Source organism: Miniopterus natalensis, chromosome 8 (assembly GCF_054644295.1).
Source record: "Miniopterus natalensis isolate mMinNat1 chromosome 8, mMinNat1.hap1, whole genome shotgun sequence".
Taxonomy (NCBI): Eukaryota; Metazoa; Chordata; class Mammalia; order Chiroptera; family Miniopteridae; genus Miniopterus; species Miniopterus natalensis.
Window position 1 is genome coordinate 29,242,790 of NC_142088.1, and position 19,419 is coordinate 29,262,208.

The 19,419-nt window shown below is 42.8% G+C and overlaps 1 protein-coding gene across 1 annotated transcript in view; it reads right to left on the reverse strand.

Annotated features, from left to right (window-relative positions):
• Window positions 1–8,310, reverse strand: part of MYO1B (myosin IB) — a 150,340-nt gene extending 142,030 nt beyond the window's left edge. Inside the window, exon 1 of the mRNA XM_087819692.1 lies at window positions 8,224–8,310. The gene's annotated coding sequence lies outside the window, so the exon portion shown is untranslated. The remainder of the gene's footprint in view (window positions 1–8,223) is intronic.
• Window positions 8,311–19,419: the final 11,109 nt, after the last annotated feature.

Here is a 19,419-nt window from a genome sequence, read left to right on the forward strand (position 1 = left end):
CTCACCTCAGAGATTCTGGCCCGTTTTTCACCACCTGGGAAGCTATTTCATCTCCCTCTAGCACAAACTCATCTTTCAGGCAGTAACACAGGTGCTGGCTTCCTCAGACCGGCTCTCTCTATCCCAGTCTAAAGGCTCCTCTCCCCACCTTTCTTATTCTCACAGCCTCCTGGCTTTTTCCTTCATAGCAATCCATGAATACATCATAAATGTCTGTGTTCATTTCTGCATTGTTCCTCTGCCCTCATACTACATGAGAGCAGAAACTCCATCTGCACTATTCACCATTAAAGACTCAGTGCCTAGTACAGTGCCTGGCATACACTAGGCACCCACACACATTTGATGAGTGAATAAATGAATGCATTAAAGAGCTAAAAGTCACCCCCCTTACATCTAAAAGTACTACATATAATTTTAAAAGTGAGGCGAATTATTATATTTCTATTACAGGTTGTTGGTTCATGCTCTATTAGAAAAGTCACAATAGCAAACACAATTTTAAATGTGAACTTCATCAATCAAGAATCATCTATAAACAAATACTAAATCAATCCCACTCTTGTATACTAGCAACACCAACAGGAAATGTGTTAAACAATTCCATTCATGGTGACCACAAAAAACTATAAAGCACCTTGGCAAAAATCTAACAAAAGATGTGGAAGAGTTTTACACATAAAGATATAAAATGCCACTGAAGGACATAAAAGGGCTAAATACATAAAGAGGCACATTAGGTTGTAGCTGGGAAGCCACAAAAACATAAAGATGTCAATTCTCCCTGAATTTCTATAAAAATGCAGTGTAATTCCAATAACACAAAATTTAGAAACACAAGCCACATGCAAGAACATATATGCCAGTTAACCTGTGGGAAGGGGGAGAGGAATGTGATGTGCGTGTGACAGGTCAATGGGCACAAATATAGAAAATGGCATTTTGTGTAAATTTCAATAATTTAACTATAAAAGGTGTACAATGTTACTTTCAATATTTTGACTTTTCCAAATATTTTCCCTTTTTTTTTAGTTGTAAAACAGTAAATGCTATTAAGTCCAGAAGAGCAAGAGTCTGGGGGAAATGGGGAAGATGGGAACAAAGCTGGGTGTGGAAGATATGTAGGTGTGAAAGGTGCAAAGGGGATTCCAAGGTGAAGGCCAGATCCAGGAAAACAAGAAGGTAAAAATCCCTAAGACATGCTGGAGGGTGAACTCAGTGTGACTCACGTAAAATACATGTTCCCACAGAAAATCAGAGAGTGATGGATCTAGAAATGGCATAATGAAGTGATCCCAAAAAAGTGGTCCAATGGTCACATAAGATGGGACACATGATCCCTCTTGGAGGTGCACAGTGCACAGTCACAAATAAGACTGAGAGAAGTTCTTCTGCAAAGAAACTTATTTTAAAATGTAATTTAACCAACACCCACTTGGCCAAGGAACCCTTTTTTACATTAACATCTTCTAACTTTATAGGGCTTGGGGTTTTTTCCCAACCTACTAACTTTTCCTGGATCAACCCACTTTGGAAAATGGTACACTCTAGTAACCAGGCCTTTTAAAGGTCTGAACCAGAAAGAGGCTTAAGGATTTAAAAATAAAAGGTAACAACCAACTGATCGAATGGGTGTAAGGGTCATACAAAATAGAGAAGTAGGCTATGCTTCTGAAATCCAAAGAGATGATGATGATGATAGAAATGCTATTAGCACAATGAAGCCAAAAGAGGACCAACTCTTAGGTAATGGGTACCAAACTTGGATTTAGATGGGCTTGGGGAGACAGTAAGATATTCCCCTAAAAGAAAACTGAGCAAGAAGTTAAAAGACTTGGTTGGGGTCAAGTTCCCAGATCTGTCCCGTTAGCTTTCTGAGTCTGAGTAGGTCTCAAATACAGTGAAGGGGTTACAGCAGTGACCTTTCAACTTGAACACTCTATCATTCCAAAAATCAAAATACCAAATGAATAATCAGGTTCCACCTTTAAAGAAGGTGTGAAATAGAATACAGAATTTTTTAAAAATTCAAGAATTTGAATATATGAATTTAAATATATAGGTGAGGCGTTTTTAAGAGATTACATAATTATGGATGTTTAAGAGCTATCCCTGAAACCCATAAAACTATCAAATCTAACTCCAGCCCCCTTCCTCAATGTCACAGAATACTTAGTATTCTGCTTCTGCAGAAAGCAGATTCCTGAATCTGACCCAATGTGGCAGTTCATATATTTTTATGAATGCCTCTCAACACCCTGAATGTTTCGGGCAAGTGAGAACTTTTTCCTCAATGGCTCATCACATAGGGAGTAGATCAAAAAAACTGTGCTCTACTTATTACAAGATTGCTAGAGAACTGAAAAATAACTCGCCATGCAAACTGGCATAAGCCCAATGTTTATAAAAATTAAGCGTTTCCTAAAAGCATTTAGGCTGGACTGCTTAACATGAATAAAATAGTGATGGCCCTTTTGAAGCACTTTCAATGGAAAAAATGATCAGCTAGGACCCAAGCATATCTGCAATCTGAAGATTGTGAGTAGGGCTTCAGGGTCTAATAATAATGTAATTTAAAAAGAAGCAGCATTGAGGGAGGAGAGAGAAGGTGAACACAGAAATGTAAGTAGGGCCAGTAGGAATTCTACAATTAAGGTTTTTTGAAAGGTTTCTTTTTGGTTTAAGTGTGTGAAAAACCGCTTACATGAAACCAGTAAAAGTGAGTAGCAAATGATGCGCATACACACACTGTAACAAAGCCAATAATTAACAATTTGTTCCACTGTCCTTTCGATTCAGTTCTCCAAAATCTCTTTAAGGATATTGAATTCTTTTTTTTAAACTTGTAACGTACAATTTTAAAAACTTGTAATGTACAATTTTAAATTGTATTTTCATTTTAACAGAACAAAATGAATGTAATTTCAAAGCATCTTGAGTCCACGCAGGACTGGTTGGAAAGTGCTGGAAAGGCAGAGGCCTGGTGTCCTCTTGGCCTCTTCCAGCTATCAAGGAAAGCCAGGTACCTGGTATTTTTAGAGGCTCAGGGTTGTTTATTTGATAAAGAGAAGGAAGAATGTCAATTTTCACTTCTCTCTAGACCTCAGTTTCTAAAACTGCCTATCTTGAAAGGGTATAAATCCTTACCAACTCTTTTCTTCTCCTTGCACAAAATCTTATTCCCTAAGCCCCCGCCGTGCAATGCCTCTCACACCATTTCACCCACGCACATCAGACCCTGAGCTCCAGCTGGAGGCCCCGCAGTGGACTGCACTTGTGTGGAGAGAAGACCAGAGATCAGGCAACACCCTTCCTCATTTGGGGAAGAGGAGTGATGCAGGATGGGGGAGCCAAGCACAAGACCCAGAGGAGGAGAAACTCAGAAGGCTTCAATCAACATTCCCAGCTCTGGTCTAGCCAAGGACACCCACAGGAACCAATGCCGGGTGACAAAGGAAGCCAGCCAGGCAGGAGGGAGACTGTCAGGGTGGGCTCTCCAACTCCTTCAAACTAACTCCTTAAAAGTGGCCGGGAGCCTCAAAGAACACTGTACCATGAGGCCATGTGTTGTTCTGGAAAGCACACAGTCTTGGGCTTGACCTCCACCAGCCGTGGCAGGTTTTTCAATTCCCTCATCTACAGATATCGCCTACTGAAGGATAGTGATGAGAATTAAGTGAAACAAGCTATGGAAAGTACCCAGCATGAGGCCTGACGCACCCATACTTAATCGACAACAGCATAAATGTCATATAAAATATGAATGATTCATTCTCTGGGGACTTGGCATTTCTTGTCCACAATGCAAGTGTGCCTGAAGCCTATGAACTCCTTACTGGGGCTGAATCGACAGCCATGCTGAACACAGAATGAGATGGGATGCTGGCAGGTGTGAAGGGAAGACAGCAGGAGGACACCAAGGACTTGCCATATCAGGGCCGAACACGTTATTCAACACCTTCTCCCAAAGAATGGTACTTTATACATCTTCAGGGTCCAAAAAGGGATCCTCTGCTCTCTCCTGGGGTGGCAAATACACCAGGATGATGCTCCCTAATATCCCAAGCAATCCAACCTTCAGAGGTAGGCAGCATTCAGAAACCTGACCCCTTCCACACCATCAGAGGTAGGCGAAAATGAAACAAAGGATGAGGAAGGAGTGGGCATTGTGTTCAGTTTCCGCCCACCCTATTGCTTTTGTTTGTTTTCAGCTTTTGTCTCGGCAGCCAGCATGTGTTGGTGTGGCCTTGGTCACCGCAGCTGCCATAGCTGTTTTCTTCATTTCACCATCTACTTCTGGGCACACCCATCTGCCCTGCTCCATCCTTTAAGGCACGATAGATTTCCTTCACTGCTTTTTAATGCATCCCTGTGTGCTTAATAAAATGTGAATGGATGAAGAAGGTGCTGACGACTGAAAAGAAACCTGCAAGAGGTTATAAGACTGTGATGCTAGTGAGCATCCTTCACCCTTCTTAGCTGGGAAGTTGGAAGGCGCTCCCTCTCAGAACTCAGCAGACCTCGTGTCTGCATTCCCTCTAAATATCCAGTGGAGGGGACTTTACTGGTATGAGGAGACAAAAGTTACTGCACCTACACCACATCCTTGAAGACTCCAAATGGTGTCCTAGCCTGAAATAATTAAACAAGTAAAAGTAGACCTTCCAGTTTTCAGTCTCATCTTAGAAACAAAAGGCCAATATTGACTTTTCCCTTTACCCAGCAGCATTCTGAGAAATCCATAAACAACTGATGATGCCATGGGTTATAAACCATTCTGCTCCTGCACTTGATGGTCACTCTTGTCAAGGTCAGGCGCCTTCTATCCAGCACCACCTTCCATTCCACTCAAGGGCGGATGCCACTTCCGTTCCTTTTCACGTTGATGCCTAAGTTCATTCACTTCCCCTGTGGGGAAAAGAAGAGCACGGAAATTCTGTGGAATGTGTGTTCCCACAGGGCTCAGAAATTTGATGATCTCAGAGGATATTATAAAGAAAGACCCTTGACACTTCCCTAAGGAAGAATGTCTTCTGTAAAAGGCAACTGCCAGGACAAAAAGCATGTGCTGGGAAAATCTATGGCCTGCTGCTGCTGAGTATGTTTCCAATTCAGATGTCCCATTTCCTCTCTATAATCACATTCCTTCCCTCCTTATTTCTCTTCTAAAAGGACACTGGCATTAGGTCTCAGTAAAGAAGCAAAGGGTAGTGTTCTAATAAAGGTTGTAAGAAAAAAAGGGTTAACTGAATGTCAATAAATATAAAATGCTTAAATACTCTGTAAGACCTACCCCATTCTACCACTTTCAAATGTTTCCAAAAAAAAACTTATTTTTAAATGTTGGCAGCCTAACTTTTTAAACAAAGCTTATCCACACAGGCCATAACACAGCACACGGCTTTTTAACAATACAGTTTGAAGAGCTGTGATGTCACTAGTCTGGCCTTCCAAGCCAATCTCACAGCGGTTTTTGGAAGAATCGATTATGATAATATATGCAAAAGTGATTTAAAACCTGCCAAAGGCTACTAATCAAATGGTTGTTTTCCTACTATTAAAAGATATCATACCATACAGTGTATACTTGATAGAGAAAGGACCTTGGAATCAGAGATGGGAATTCAAATCTCTCCTCCACCACTTACCTACGCAAGTTGGGTGTAAGAGGCAAGTTACTAAACTTCCTAGGCTTCACTCTATCAAGCTGTGAGGACTCACAGAGTAATGCATGTACTATGTACTCTCCGTACACTTCTTACATGGTAGTGGCAATTATTACTAGGCCATTTAATTAAAATCCAAATGTCCAGCTACTGAAAATAGTAGAAGAGAACAGGAAGGAGAATCTCACCCAAAAGGAGGAAGAATGCTAAATACATGGACCCTATAATCTGAGGATCCCTTCTTAAACCAACACCACCCCCAACCCCCACTCCTTCCCCACTGATGTCAAAAGCTCCTAGTTGTTTTGCTAACTGTGCAGTAACCAGGGAGAGTCGGTCTTTAACACCAGGCTTGACAAAGTGATGATACATCCCATCCCATGAAGGGGATGCAGCCTACATTGGGGCATCCATCTGACAGCCTGTGGCCAGAAGACCAACAATTTAAGAGGATTCCCCGATCCATGTCTCTAGCACCAGTAACAGTCTTATGCTTTGCATATTGTTAATGTATATTCCAGTGAGCACTTGGGAGGAATCTAATTATGTTATATTTTAGAAAACAATTCACAATATAAATGAAAAGTCCTAAATGGCAAGACAACAATAACCAAGAAGTCTCCCTCTGTTTACTGACCGTGGCACAATGTTTTGCCAGCTTGCCGGTTGGACAACATCCCACTTCAACTTCACATTATAAGGCTCCTGAGGACAAGTCCCACTGCTTTTTAGCCTGAAAAATCTAACCACATCCCCACGAAAAAGACAACCCTCAGCAGCAGTTTGTACAGCTCTTTTCCATTACCACTTAGTGGGCAAGGAAACATTTTTTTCCTCTAAAGTAAGCTCCTAATTTGCCTTCTAAGCTTAAGAGGCTTTCAAACTTGGTTCACCCTAAAATGAATGGCCAATGGAGAGGTTTACAGGTGGACCCTCAGGCCTCTCAAAGAGGTAGCACTGGGTCATTTCCAAGCCCTGCCTGCAGCCAGACTACTGTAGCTGAATGTCTCCTAAATTATCCACAGTAATTCTAACCTTCAGTCCGACTTTGGGATCCTTCCATCAGTGTCCCATAGGCACAAACCATGAATGCTTGGAAATGTCAGCCTCCTCCCAAAACAGTTTTGCTTGGAATACCCCATTCACAAAACACTCATCATTCAATCCCCCAGGCTCCCTCCGCAGGTCAGCCAATCCTCTTGGGTTTCTTGATTCCAATCTAGGAAAGGGTCTCTTAACAAACGCCCAACATATTACACTGAATTCTACCTCCCCCTAAAAAAATTCCCATTCACCAAAGTGGGAAATGTGGTCTTTCTTATTCCAGATGGCCCACATTGAGGGACTGAAAGCACAAACGCCTGACTCCTCTACTCAAAACCCAAACATTGGTGTGTGCGGTGTGTTTTCTGGGAAAGACTGTAAAAGGGTTTTTCAATTCAGTGTTACATAATCTGATTCATTTATTTAGCAATGTCTAACTTTCTGGTGGTTTCCCTCCTAAACATTCCTGGAAAATTGTTATACTATACTGAGAAAATTATTTTATGTCAAAATCAATTCTATAAAATTTGCCTCCTACCCATTCGAGCCAGTATCCACGAGCTGCACACACAGAGAGCCACAGGCACGCACATACGCGCAAACACCCTGATTCACAGTTTAAAAAAAAAAAAAAAAAAAAAAAGTCCTCTTCCACTGTTACTAACAAGGACTGATTTCAAAAAACTAGCATTGGGGAGCGCCTAGAACTCAGGGAAGCACACAACTTGTTGCAGCAGTAAGCGCTCACCCGCAGCCCGAACAAAGCATTACCAATCAGCCCCAGAAACCCAGAGGCCCTTGGACAAAACGCTGTGTGTTTGTAATTAACTCTGCAGCACAGCCTCACCACCCCCTTCCCACCCTCTTCCCGGCCCAGCGCCCTCCAGGACTCCCGGTGCCCAATCTGGTTTCCATGCCCCCCCAGCCCCCCCGGGGGACCGTGAACCAGCCGGGTCCCGGGCAGGAAACCAGACCCGGCAGCCCCGCCGCCGCGGCGGAACAAAGGAGGGGCGCAGCCGCGCGCGCAGGAAGCCGTCGGGTCCGCTCCGCCGCCGGGGCGCGCTGCACCTGAACCCCGCTCCCCATTGTTCTCCCTCCGCTCTCCTTCCCGGGGGAGGCCGCCCGCGTCCTTTCACAGAACCGGGGGGCCGGGAAACAGCTGTGGGCTAGGAAGACGGAGGGGTGGGGGGAACACGGGGAAGATCGGGGTTACGCTCGGCCCACAGGTACGAGGGGATGGGGCAAAGTAAGAGCAACTTAGTTTGCAAGCCCGCTTCTCGCCCAGCAGACCCCGAAGCAGCCGCGGGGTCACCACCACCCGCGCGACCTCCGCGGTGCGCGGTTCTCGCCGCAGCGCCGCCTCCCCCGCCGCAGACCCGCTGACCCGCGCCCCGCGTACTGGCGGAGCCACGGGACCGGGCACAAAGGCGCGCGGGGCGGCCGCTTCACGGCCCCTCGAGGGCCACGGCGGGACCCAGGGGGAGGGCCGGGGAGAGGGGAAGAGAGTCGCTACCTCGCCGGGCGCCGCTCCGCCTCCTCGCCGTCCTCTCTCCCGCGGCACCGGGACGCGGCTCCCGCAGCGGCTCTGCGCCGAGGCTGCTGGGCGGTCGCTGTCCCGCAGCCGCCGGCCCCACCGCGCTCCGGCTCCTTCTCCGCGCGGCTGCGGAGTGCTCGGCGGGCGCCCGGTGCGCGCTCGGCTGCGGAGTGCTCGGCGGCCGCGGAGCGCTCGGGGCGGCGGGAGGCACGGCCACTCCCCTCCCCCGGCAGGCGGAGGGGCCGGGCCAGGGGCGGGGGCGGCGAGCTCGCAGCCCGGGATTCGCCCCTCGGCGCGCCCGCGGGACCCGGAGCCCCCGCCTCCCCACCGACGCCCCTCGGGCCTCCGGGTGCCGGCCGCACAGCGCCCCCCGGCGCACGCCGAGGCAGCCTCCGCGCCCGGGTGGGGAGCCTGGACGGGCCTGGGTGGAAAGGGAGGGGAGGCGTCGGTCCGGCCCCGCGGGAGGCACGGGCGCTTCACCTTTTCACTCCGGATTGACTATAATAACAGGGCGCGGGGGAGGGGTGACAGCTAGAAGCCAGCCGGGGGGGGGGGGGGGGGGGGGGGGCAAATGCCGCAAAGAGTGGGAGTGTTCTCAGTTTTCCTCCTCTTCTAGATAAAAAAGTTTGAATACCCAAGGATATCATAAAATATTAATTTTACCGAAAGAGGAAAAAAATGTGTTGAGTGGCAAAGCGTGCTTTTACTTACAAGGTTTTAAGTATCTGTTAACCCACGTAATCTCTCATTAGACTAAGTAGACACTGGCCAATTCTGTTAGAGAAAATAAAAGATAGTTTAAAAGAAAAATCAAATAGCCGTATGTATGTGGATAGAGCGTATGAACTGGCGCTGGGCAGTGGTCAGTGGTGGGGTGGTAATCTGCGCGTCACTCAGGCTTGGAGGAGCCAGCAAATGCGACCCCGGCTCCTCCCTCCAGCCGGCCTCTTGCTTCTTTGTAGCATTCAGAACAGGCCACATGACCCAGGTCCCGGTTTCCTCACCCCCAGGAGGGAAGGGTGCTTCTCCACGCTTACTCACTGGGTGACTTGAGGATTACTTGAGTAAGGTGTTAAAAGCAATGTAGGCGCAGTAATTATTACTCATGGTTCTAACTACTTTATCCTGTAACGAAATAAATTGCCATAAATGGGGCCAGGTTTAAATGGACTGACCTATATCTGGAAACTGTCACTAAAATGAGGTGAACCAAAGAATTCAGACCATATATAGTAACTCCATTCCCACAGGCAGAAGAACCACCGGCACTGGGATTTGTCAGATGCCACCAATAGAGTTTGGAAAGGTGGCAATTCCCCAGACTGTATCTTCTTGGAACGATACCATCATCAATGATACCAACAAGCGTCAGTTCCGATCCGCAGAAGGCAGGATAATGGTCTAGGCTTAGACATATTGAGTGCCAGGTACTGTTTCCTTTTTCTTATTTAATTTTCACAAAATCGTGGGAGGTAAATTGCTCTCATTGTTTTTGTTTTACAGACCCGGAAAGCCAAGAACAGAGAGGTCTTCCAGCTAATATGTGGCCACAGTGGTTTGAAGATAGGTCCACCAATTCTTTAACCCCATCCCGTTAAGGAATGGGCTGGACTTAGTGACTTGTTTCTAATGGATAGAATGGAGCAGAAGCGACGCTACATGGATTCTGATTCTAGGTTGTAAAAGGAGCTATAGTTTTGTACCTGGCTCGCTCTCAGGACACTCACCCTTGGACCCCTGCTGCCATGCTGTGAGGAAGTTCAGGCCACATGGAAGGTCATGTGTAAGTTGTTCTGACTATGGTGTCAGCTGAGGACCCAGCCTACAGCCAGATGAACTGCCAGACATACAAGTTAGCCTTTGAGATGACTCCAGCCCCAGTCACTGACTCACCCATGAGAGACCCAGAGAGAAAAGCTAGCTGGGCCTAGTCAGTGCCCAGAAACAAGAGAGAGAACAGCGATAAGAGATTGTCTTCAGGATAGTCCTTACATAGCAATAGGCACTGGGAACAATGGCAGAGCTGGGATTTGAACCCAGGCTTTCTGACTCCACAGTCTCCACCACAGTCAAGCCCACTACCTCAGACCTTGATAACCTGGTCTAATGAACAGCCTGGAGGTCCCAGCCTTCACAGCAGACAGCGGACGAACCTGCTACCTGCTTACACCTGCTGGACTCCTCCGTCTTGCCCATCTGCTGTTAGGCTCCAAATGACTGGCTTAGCAGCTTGGCAGTGAGGGAGCCTGTGACCTCTGCTGTCCAGTCCAGCTTTTCAAAAATAGCAGAAATTCAAATGGCAGGTTCCAAATACAAAATGTAAACAAATGAGTGGGGGAATTCTATAACCTTTTGATCTTGAAAGAAGGCCAAGTTTTAGTAAAAAGTAAGTTTGGGACAAGTATGTGCTGAGTAGGACTATTGATAGAGCTATTCTTTGGAAGATTTTGCAGCTCCTGGCCCAAGAAAGATGCAATTTAGTTATATTGGAACAATTCTGCCCCTAAAAAGACCTAGCATAGCAGGGACACTTGAGGCTTTCTCCCTGTTGTTCAACAAGTTCAGAAAAGAAAATACTAGAAACTGTTGATTTCACTCTTATAAACACTGAGAAAATGAGCCAAGAGCTATTAGAAAACCAAAACTGTTTCTAGAGCAAAGCTATGCTTCTCTTTTAAAAATACCCTTAACCTAGTTTTCATAAATCTCAAAATCCAAACTTCTGAAGACATACCATGAGGTTTTTAATATTTTTACCTTCCTGGCCATTCTTTTCAAAAGTCAATCAGCTTTTAAATTTAAGAGAAGCAAATTACAGAGTTTCTAATAATTGTCAAGGATAGATAATAAACCCACTAATACAAAAGCATTTTTTACTTTCCCCTCAGTCTATCTGGAAGTAGTATATATGAAGAAACAGAAAGACTATTAAAGATTTTAGAGTGAAAACCATAAATTATCAAACTACGGGAGTGAAGACTGTAAGAAGTGTGCTTTACCTCCATGAAAACATGTAATGATTTCAGCTAAAACAAGGGAAGCCCTGCCATCCTTGTGGAAAAATATAGAAATAAAAGTACATTCACGTGTGCCCCAGGAAGAAGATTATCATTAAATGTGTAGAGGTGCATGTTTTCCTTAGTTGTTTTCATTTAATTTTTTTAAAAATATTAAAAATAATTCAACATTGGGGAAAAGAGCAACAAAAGGACCACATGACCTGCTTCTGCCTCATTTTGGTATAGCAAGTGAAATAGGGGGCTGGAAGTCATCATTTTAGAGTTTCTCACTGTACTTGTTTGCAGCTAGCTTTAGAAATTTAGCCAAAAGGCTCATGTTCTCTTGTCCTTATTGTAACATCGTAACATCACCTTGAATGTGTTAAGAGCCTTCTATTCTAAAAAATCTAAGTCTTTGTTTTTGCCTTTTTCTCTCTCCTTGGCTACCTACACAAACACAGTTTTCACCCACTTTACTTATCCTTTGAGACCAAACTCAGTTCTCACTTATTCCTGACCATCTTCTTGAATTGGATTCTGCTTTTGTTACTATGGTAACATCTTGATGCCACATCCTTGCACTATACTATTAATTTGCTCCAGTTTATGAAATCTTTCTAGTCATTCTATTATAAATGTTGGCCTCTCCAACTAGGTGGTAGATCTCTAGATTAAAGGAATAATTCCATTTGAAAACATCAGGCCCATGAAAATAAGAATGTTAGAGAGCTTACTGTGTTCTAGAAAGTATTCTAAATGCTCTGTGTGTATGTTAATTTAACCCTGACAACAACCCAATGAGATAGGTTATTATTCCTATATTACCCCATTTTACAGATGGTAAAACTGAGGCAGAGAAAAGTTAAGTTACTTGCCTAAGGTCACACAGTAATAACATTAGAGCCAGGATGTGAATCTAGTCAGTCTAGCTTCAGACCCAATCTCTTACCTCAGAGCTGCATTTAGTACTTCCTCTCCCATCTGTGAGCATTTAATCTGTGTACAATCATCCTTGGTTTCCCCGGGGGATTGGTTCCAGGACCCACATCAAATACCAAAATCCTCAAATACTTAAGTTCCTTATATATAATGGCGTTGTATTTGCGTATAACCTACACACGTCCACCCGTATACTTTAAATCATCTCTAGATTACTTACAGTACTAATACAATGGATATGCTATGTAAATAGTTGTTGTATTGTATTGTTTAGGGAATAATGATAAGATAAGAAAGCCTGTACATGTTGCGTACAGACACAACCATCATAGGCCTAACTATAAGTACATGTCAGCAACAGCCTAACAGTTTTTTCCAAATATTTTCAATCTGACATTGGTTGAATCCAAGGATGCTGAACTTGCAGATACAGAAAGCCCTCTGTGTTGTCTTATTTCTTAAGTATATATCTCCTAGTTTAGAATAGTGCTCCAAATGTAGTAAGCACTGAATTTGTATTTCTTAAATAGTTTCATGCCAAAGAAAATCTTTTTTATGTACTTAAAGAGTACTTTGGAAATAAATGATTAATGCTTAAAGTATTATTTGAAATTCAAATTAGGTATAAAAAATATTTCAATAGCATTTTCAGCCTCCAAGACTCAGCAAGAAAATCACAATTTTTACTCTAAGTATTTAAAAATTTGCATATAGAAAGTAGTTAGGAAAATGGCTCTTGAAAGTTCTCACCACAACAGAAAAATAAAAAATGTTGTAACTGCCCTGGCTGGGTAGCTCAGTTGATTGGACCATTGTCCCAATGCACCACGGTTTCGGGTTCAATCCCCAATCAGGGTACATACAAGAAGCAACCTCCCCTGCTGGCATGGCTCAGCAGTTGAGCATTAACCTAGGATCCAGGAAGTCAGGGTTCGATTCCCAGTCAGGACACATGCCCAGGTTTCGGGCTCGATCCCCAGTGGGGGGCGTCAGGAGGCAGCCGATCAATGACTCTCATCATTGATGTTTCTCTCTCTCTCTCTCCCTTCCTCTCTCTGAAATCAATAAAAATATGTGTAAAAAAAAGAAGAAGCATCCAGGGAATGCATAGATGGGTGGAACGACAAATCAGTGTTTCTCTCTCTCTCCCCCTTCCTCTCTCTAAAATCAATCAATCAATAAATTTTTAAATGTTGTAACTAGGTATGATGACTAGGTAAACTGGACTTATTGGGGGTGATCATTTCACAATGTATGCAAATATCAAATCATTACGTTGTACACCTAAAACTAATATAATGTATGTCAATTATCCCTCAATTAAAAAAAAATGAATTTTATTAATAGTGTCAAAAAATGAAAACAAGAAATTAGAGAGTAAAAAGACTGATGGAATTTCTCCCAGGCAGGAAAATTTACTAAATCTTTTTGAAGATAAAAAAAAAAAAAAAAAAGGAATTCAAAGAGCTCACTAAGAGGGTTTTCTATTGGTACTAGACTATATGAAAATAAAAAACAATTATTCTTTATAAAAATATAACCTGTAATTGAGCACTAAAATCGGGCAATGAAACTCAAGTGTAATTTTTTTCTTCACAAAATGCAGTTTTCTATAGCTTAGAACACTGGTCCCTCAAATAAATTATAGACCCATTGAAAAGAAATTTAAATTGCCTAAATTTTTTCTCTTGACATTTTATAATTCAGCATTTTGTCATTTCAACTAGTAAAATAATTGTCTTTTTTATTTCCTCTCAAGCTGTAGCAAGTTCTACCATTATGGCAAAAGCTTGCTGCTAAACAATAAATCAATCTAAAAAATGACTAGACATTTTTCCAATCTTTTTTAAAAAACATTTTCATTTTTTTAATGCTAACTGGAGCTTGTCATCTCGTTGCTGAGGAAACCTGGGAAGGACTGTAAGGAAAAGCAAATATGGCAAAGGAAAAAAATACTGTTATCTACACCAAATGATGAGTAATTTAGCAAATATATGAAGCAATATTCTGTTTCTGCTTCAGTCCCTAAAACTAACTGTTCATTTATTTGAGTCTGGTGTATACAATCATCACAGGTGTTAGCATATGAAAATGCTAATAAAGATAATTATTTAACTCAAAAATATTTTAATCTATTAATAACCAAGATAGTATATAATTCAACTTTAGGGACTACTGACTAAATAAACCAAAATTTAACTTGGAAACATCGACGAAGACTTTATTTTATTATTTTAGGTAAATTGAACTGCCCTATAATCTCAGTCATTGTTTTCAGATGGATTTTGGAGCAATTTTAAAGACTTCCCACAGCAAAGTAGACCAAAAACCAATCCTTGCTGATGGGTTCACAGTGGTGATCTATCTCCACTCTGAATAAAGCTGGAAAAACTTTAAAAAGAGCAGCACTGCCCTGGCTGGTGTGGCTCAGAGGTTAGAGTGTCAGCCTGAGCACCTGGGTTTCAGGTTCAATCCCCGCCCTGGTCGGGGCAAGTGTGGGAGGCAACCAATCCATGTGTCTCTCTCACATTGAGGTTTCTCTCTCTCTCTCCCCCCCCCCCCCCTCCACTCTGTCTAAAAATCAATGGGAAAAAAATATCCTCTGGAGAGGATTAACAAAAAAAACAAAAAAAGAAAGCTGCACCAAGAGAAGCAGATCACATGAGCCAGGACATTGAAAAGCAACCCAACTCCCAACCCAACTTCCCATCAGACACAACAAAATGTGGGTGTTCCCCTGAAATCCATCCATGTCAATATGGCTAAGAGAAGGGAGCAGACACTTAGTCTTAGACTCTCTGGGGTCTTCTTGCCAGGCCCTGATCCCACCTGCCCCAACCCTCCTCCCAGCGAGTGGGTGTTTTACAAGTTCTCCCCGTCTTGAATCTGGACCTGAGATGACCACGACACAGCTCGGGAACCTCACAGGTTTTCCCCTCAGGAGCATTGGGTCTGCAAATTGCTTCAAAAATTTATACTCTTCTGAATTCATCTCAAAACTCCTATCTACTCCCTGAGGGATCCTACAGACCCCCAAAGGCTTCTACAGATTCAGACTTCAATCAAATGGGAAAGCATGTTTTATAACTTTTCATTATTCGTTATGAATTTTAATCAGCCTAAAGCAGCTGTTACCACCCAGATTTAGCCTGGACATGAGGAAAAGAATCTCTTTATTTCCCGGCACATGAGATCTCCCCTGCCTGGATGCATTTGGTCCCAGTGGCTGATTTTGATTGGTGCTTTAATTGCTCTAGATTACCGACCAAAGAAGGGGCTCAACCTTGAAGACTCCTTTCACTTTAGTGCCTGTAATCAGGCAGCACTACCCCAGGGCCAAACAGGGAAGTAGACGAAACTTGAACTACATCAACAAGTATTTATTTGTTTGTTTGTTGGTTTATTAAGTGTTTATTTGAGCCCGACTACAGGCATATGCCAGGGAGCAAGATCTCAAATGCTCTATTATCAAGAAGTATTTATTGTCTACTGAGTCCTGTGCTGGTCCCATCACTAGGATGGGAGGTGAGCATGCCAGTCAGGGTCTGGGGTTTTCTAGAATGTAGGGTCTAGCTTTAGGTCTTTGGCACCTCCTTCCCATGGATGTAATTCCCTTTTCCTTTATAACATCCTCCAAGTCCCAAAGGCATGAGGGCCCTGCTGCTGCTCCCAGACTCCCCGAGGCTCCCCTTCCCACCCAGCCTTCTTTATGCTCCCCCAACCATTTTTAGGTCAGTGATACACAATATGGGCTCAACTGCTGTAGTGCAATCCAGGATTTCAATTCTGAGTAAAAGCTCTGAAAGCTGCCTTGATTTTTCTCAGCTTCAAACATTAGTATTTTTTTTAATTTTTATTTATTGACTTTAGAGAGAGAGAAAGAGAGAGAGAGAAACATCGATTTGTTGTTCCACATATTTATGCGTTTATACCGGAGATCCTACCTGCAGCCTTGGCATGTAAGGATGACGCTCTAACCAACTGAGTCACACAGCCAGAGCAATTTCAAACATTTAAATATCAAATTTCAAGTATTCAAAAATTTAATGGCGAAAAGACACTCACTGACATTTTTCTAGTCAACAATGTCAAACATTAAAGAAACTGCGGTGTCTTTTAAACTGTGGCCTATAGACTTTGGGATTTCATGTGTTTACTTTTTCTTCATACAAACAATGTTCAAGTTTTTGTGATAATAAACATGTATTATTTTTATAAGCAGGAAAAAATAATAAAGCTATTTTTATCTTAGACAAAACATGTAGCTTGTAAAAATTTTTTGGTTGTTTTTCTGAATTGGCCCTAGTAAGAAAGTAAATATTGTTTGCATGCTTTTTCTAATACCTTTCCATCAGAACATTTCAGTACTTGGTGATCTTTTCCATCAGGTTATGTTAGAAACTAGCAAATCTGAAAACTGCCTCCTGCTGAGTGAGGGTTTGTGTTAAGGATCCACAGAGAGCATTGGTTTTGAATGCAAGGTCCTTGGATTTCTTTATTGCACACTCTTTAATGGAAGATCTTCTTTCCATCTCCTAAGTCTTGGGCCCACAGGTAGTGGGCCAAGCGTGGGAGGCTTGAACAGTGAGTAGGAGTGCTGGGGGAAGTCCCTCCATCGCCAGCCTGGTGGTTGGCCATGACGACTACCTCAGAGGAGAATTCCTGCTGTGAAGACACAATCTGCCAAGGGTACTGCATCTAAAATTCTTGGGCCAATGTGATAGCCTTGCCTTAATACAAAAGAGAGAATAAACTCAAAATTTCTAGAGTAGCTAGAGATGGGGGCCAAGGGCATGGGTCTGTGAGATCCCTCAAAAAAGGCTGGCCCACGACATACATGTGAGAACTTATATATGGAATCTTCATATTCCCAATTAGCTGTTGCCTAGGATAGTTGCTACTGCAGACACCATAGTTTTACCTGGTTCCCATTCAGTAAAAGTTCATCCATGACTCCTTGCTTGTAAAATTAACCCTGAAATTTAAAGATTGTAACCCCCAGCCCCTATCACTGTGCTGAGGTGTCCAGGTGAAGTCCACATTAGTAACCTCAGTGGGTTACCTCAGTAGTCCACATTAGTAACCTCAGCAGGCCATCGATGTCCTGAGGAGTGGATGATGTTTTATACTATGCTATAACTATGTTCTTAGAAAAAAAAATGTAAGTAAAAAATTGTTAGTAAAATGTCTGCTTGATGGGTGGAAATATTCAGAAGATTGAGCTGTGATCCACTGGAAAAGGGGGCTCTTTCTGATCAAAATTTTGAGGTAATAAGGTTGCTTCTTTTTTTATAATTTTTATTTATTGATTTTTTTGAGAAAGAGAAAGAAAAATAATATGGTCGTTTCACTTATTTATGCATTCATTGGATGCTTCTTGTATGTCCCCTGACCAGAGATCAAACCCACAACCTTGGTGTATCAGGATGATATTCTAACTGAGCTACCTTCCAGGGCTAATAAGGCTGCATTTTTATCTTTATTGAAAAGGAAGCCTGGGTCTTAAAAGCTCTCTCCCACCAGTCAAGTTTTGGAAAACTTAGTAGATGGTTTCTGTCTACTTTCTCACCTCCCTTTCATACCTCAACTCTTTGCTCCTATGAAGGCCTTAAAACTGATCTTGTCCACATCCTTAATGATCTGTCAGTAGTCACATTTTAAAAGCAGCTTTAGGTCCTCCTATCACTTGACTCCTCCACCACATGACACTGTGCTACCGTCTTGAACCATTTTTTGTTGACTTGTGTTTGCTACCCTCTTGTATTTTCCTCTTAATGTTCTCACTGATTTTCTCAATATTATTTGTCATTCCTTTGTCTCTGCCTTTCCCCTTTAAATGTCAGTTACTTTAGGTTCTGTTATCAACCCTTTCTTCTCTCCAATTTCACCCACACACAGGCTTCAACTACTCATGTCTCCCAAATTTGTATCTCTTAAACTTAAGTTCCATATATTCAAATGTCTACTGAACATCCACCTCTGACTCAATATATTCAGAACAGAAACTCACAGATGCCTCAGGCACAACACGATAAGAAAAATCATCATCTCCACCCAATCCCAACCCCATTCCTTGTCCTTCATTCTTAATCATGGTGAATGGCACCACTGATCCAGCTGCCTGATCCTGAAGTAAACATCATTCTAGACTCCTCTCCCTGTCATTTTCTGAATTCCACCTCTCTGGGAGGTTTATTATTATTCTACCTCTTAGCTGCCTCAAGTAGTCATACTCTTTTCTCCAAACTCCTTGCCTCTGGCTTCTTACACCCAAAGCCTTTGTCTTCAAGATACTTCATTGCTCCCTCTCCAGCTTATCCACCGCCACACTCCCATCCAGGCCTTTTGCATCAAGTCATTTCAGTTCCTGATCTCTTAAGGCTCTCCCTTTGCCTTTGTATCTGCTGTCTCTGCTGCCTGAGATGCCATTTTCCCCTGGTCGACACCTTTTCTTTCTCGACAGCATCACCACTTCTGAGAAGGTCTCCTGATTCCCCCAGACAAGAAAAGTGTATTTCCTCAGTTCTCTGCTCCTCTGTCAAAGAAAATATCAAACCATGATCAAATTACTTGTTTATCAGACCCTTGCATCGCATGCAGACAACCCTGAAGACAGAGCTATGTCTTAGTCATTTTCTTATTCCTATGTTTAACATGGGTGCTGGAATGTAGTAGGCACTCAATAATGTCTGTTGCACGCATGGATGAATAAATGAATGAATGAGTGAACGAATGAGTACAAAGCCTTTCCAATATCCTCTTTCATGGTCCCAGATAGTTCTTATCACTCAGTTTGAAAGATTACCCCTTTCCTCTCACAGCAATCCTCAAATACAACAAATAGCAACAAATGTTTTTTAAAAGAAGCCTATTTTGGGGGGGAGAAGGGTGGGTGGAGGTGGATGAGGGACAGGGGTGATAAATGGTGATAGGGGAATAAAATAAGGAAAGAAAAAAAAAAGAGAGCCAATTTTTTATTTTTAATCAACCTTGGAAGTGACATTTTCTACACTTCTGGTATATGTTTTCATATATTAATGCTAAAGAATTCTCATTTCTGTAAAAACTAATACACAAGACTAACCCCACTCAGCTTATCACTAATGTTCCATAATGGTTTCTACCGCTACTTCAGAGCCAGTACATATGTTTTTCCTAGTCATCCTGCCCAAGTCAATTCGTAAATATGTTTAATCAATGAACCTTAAAACTCCAAAAGATTTATTGAGCAACGTTA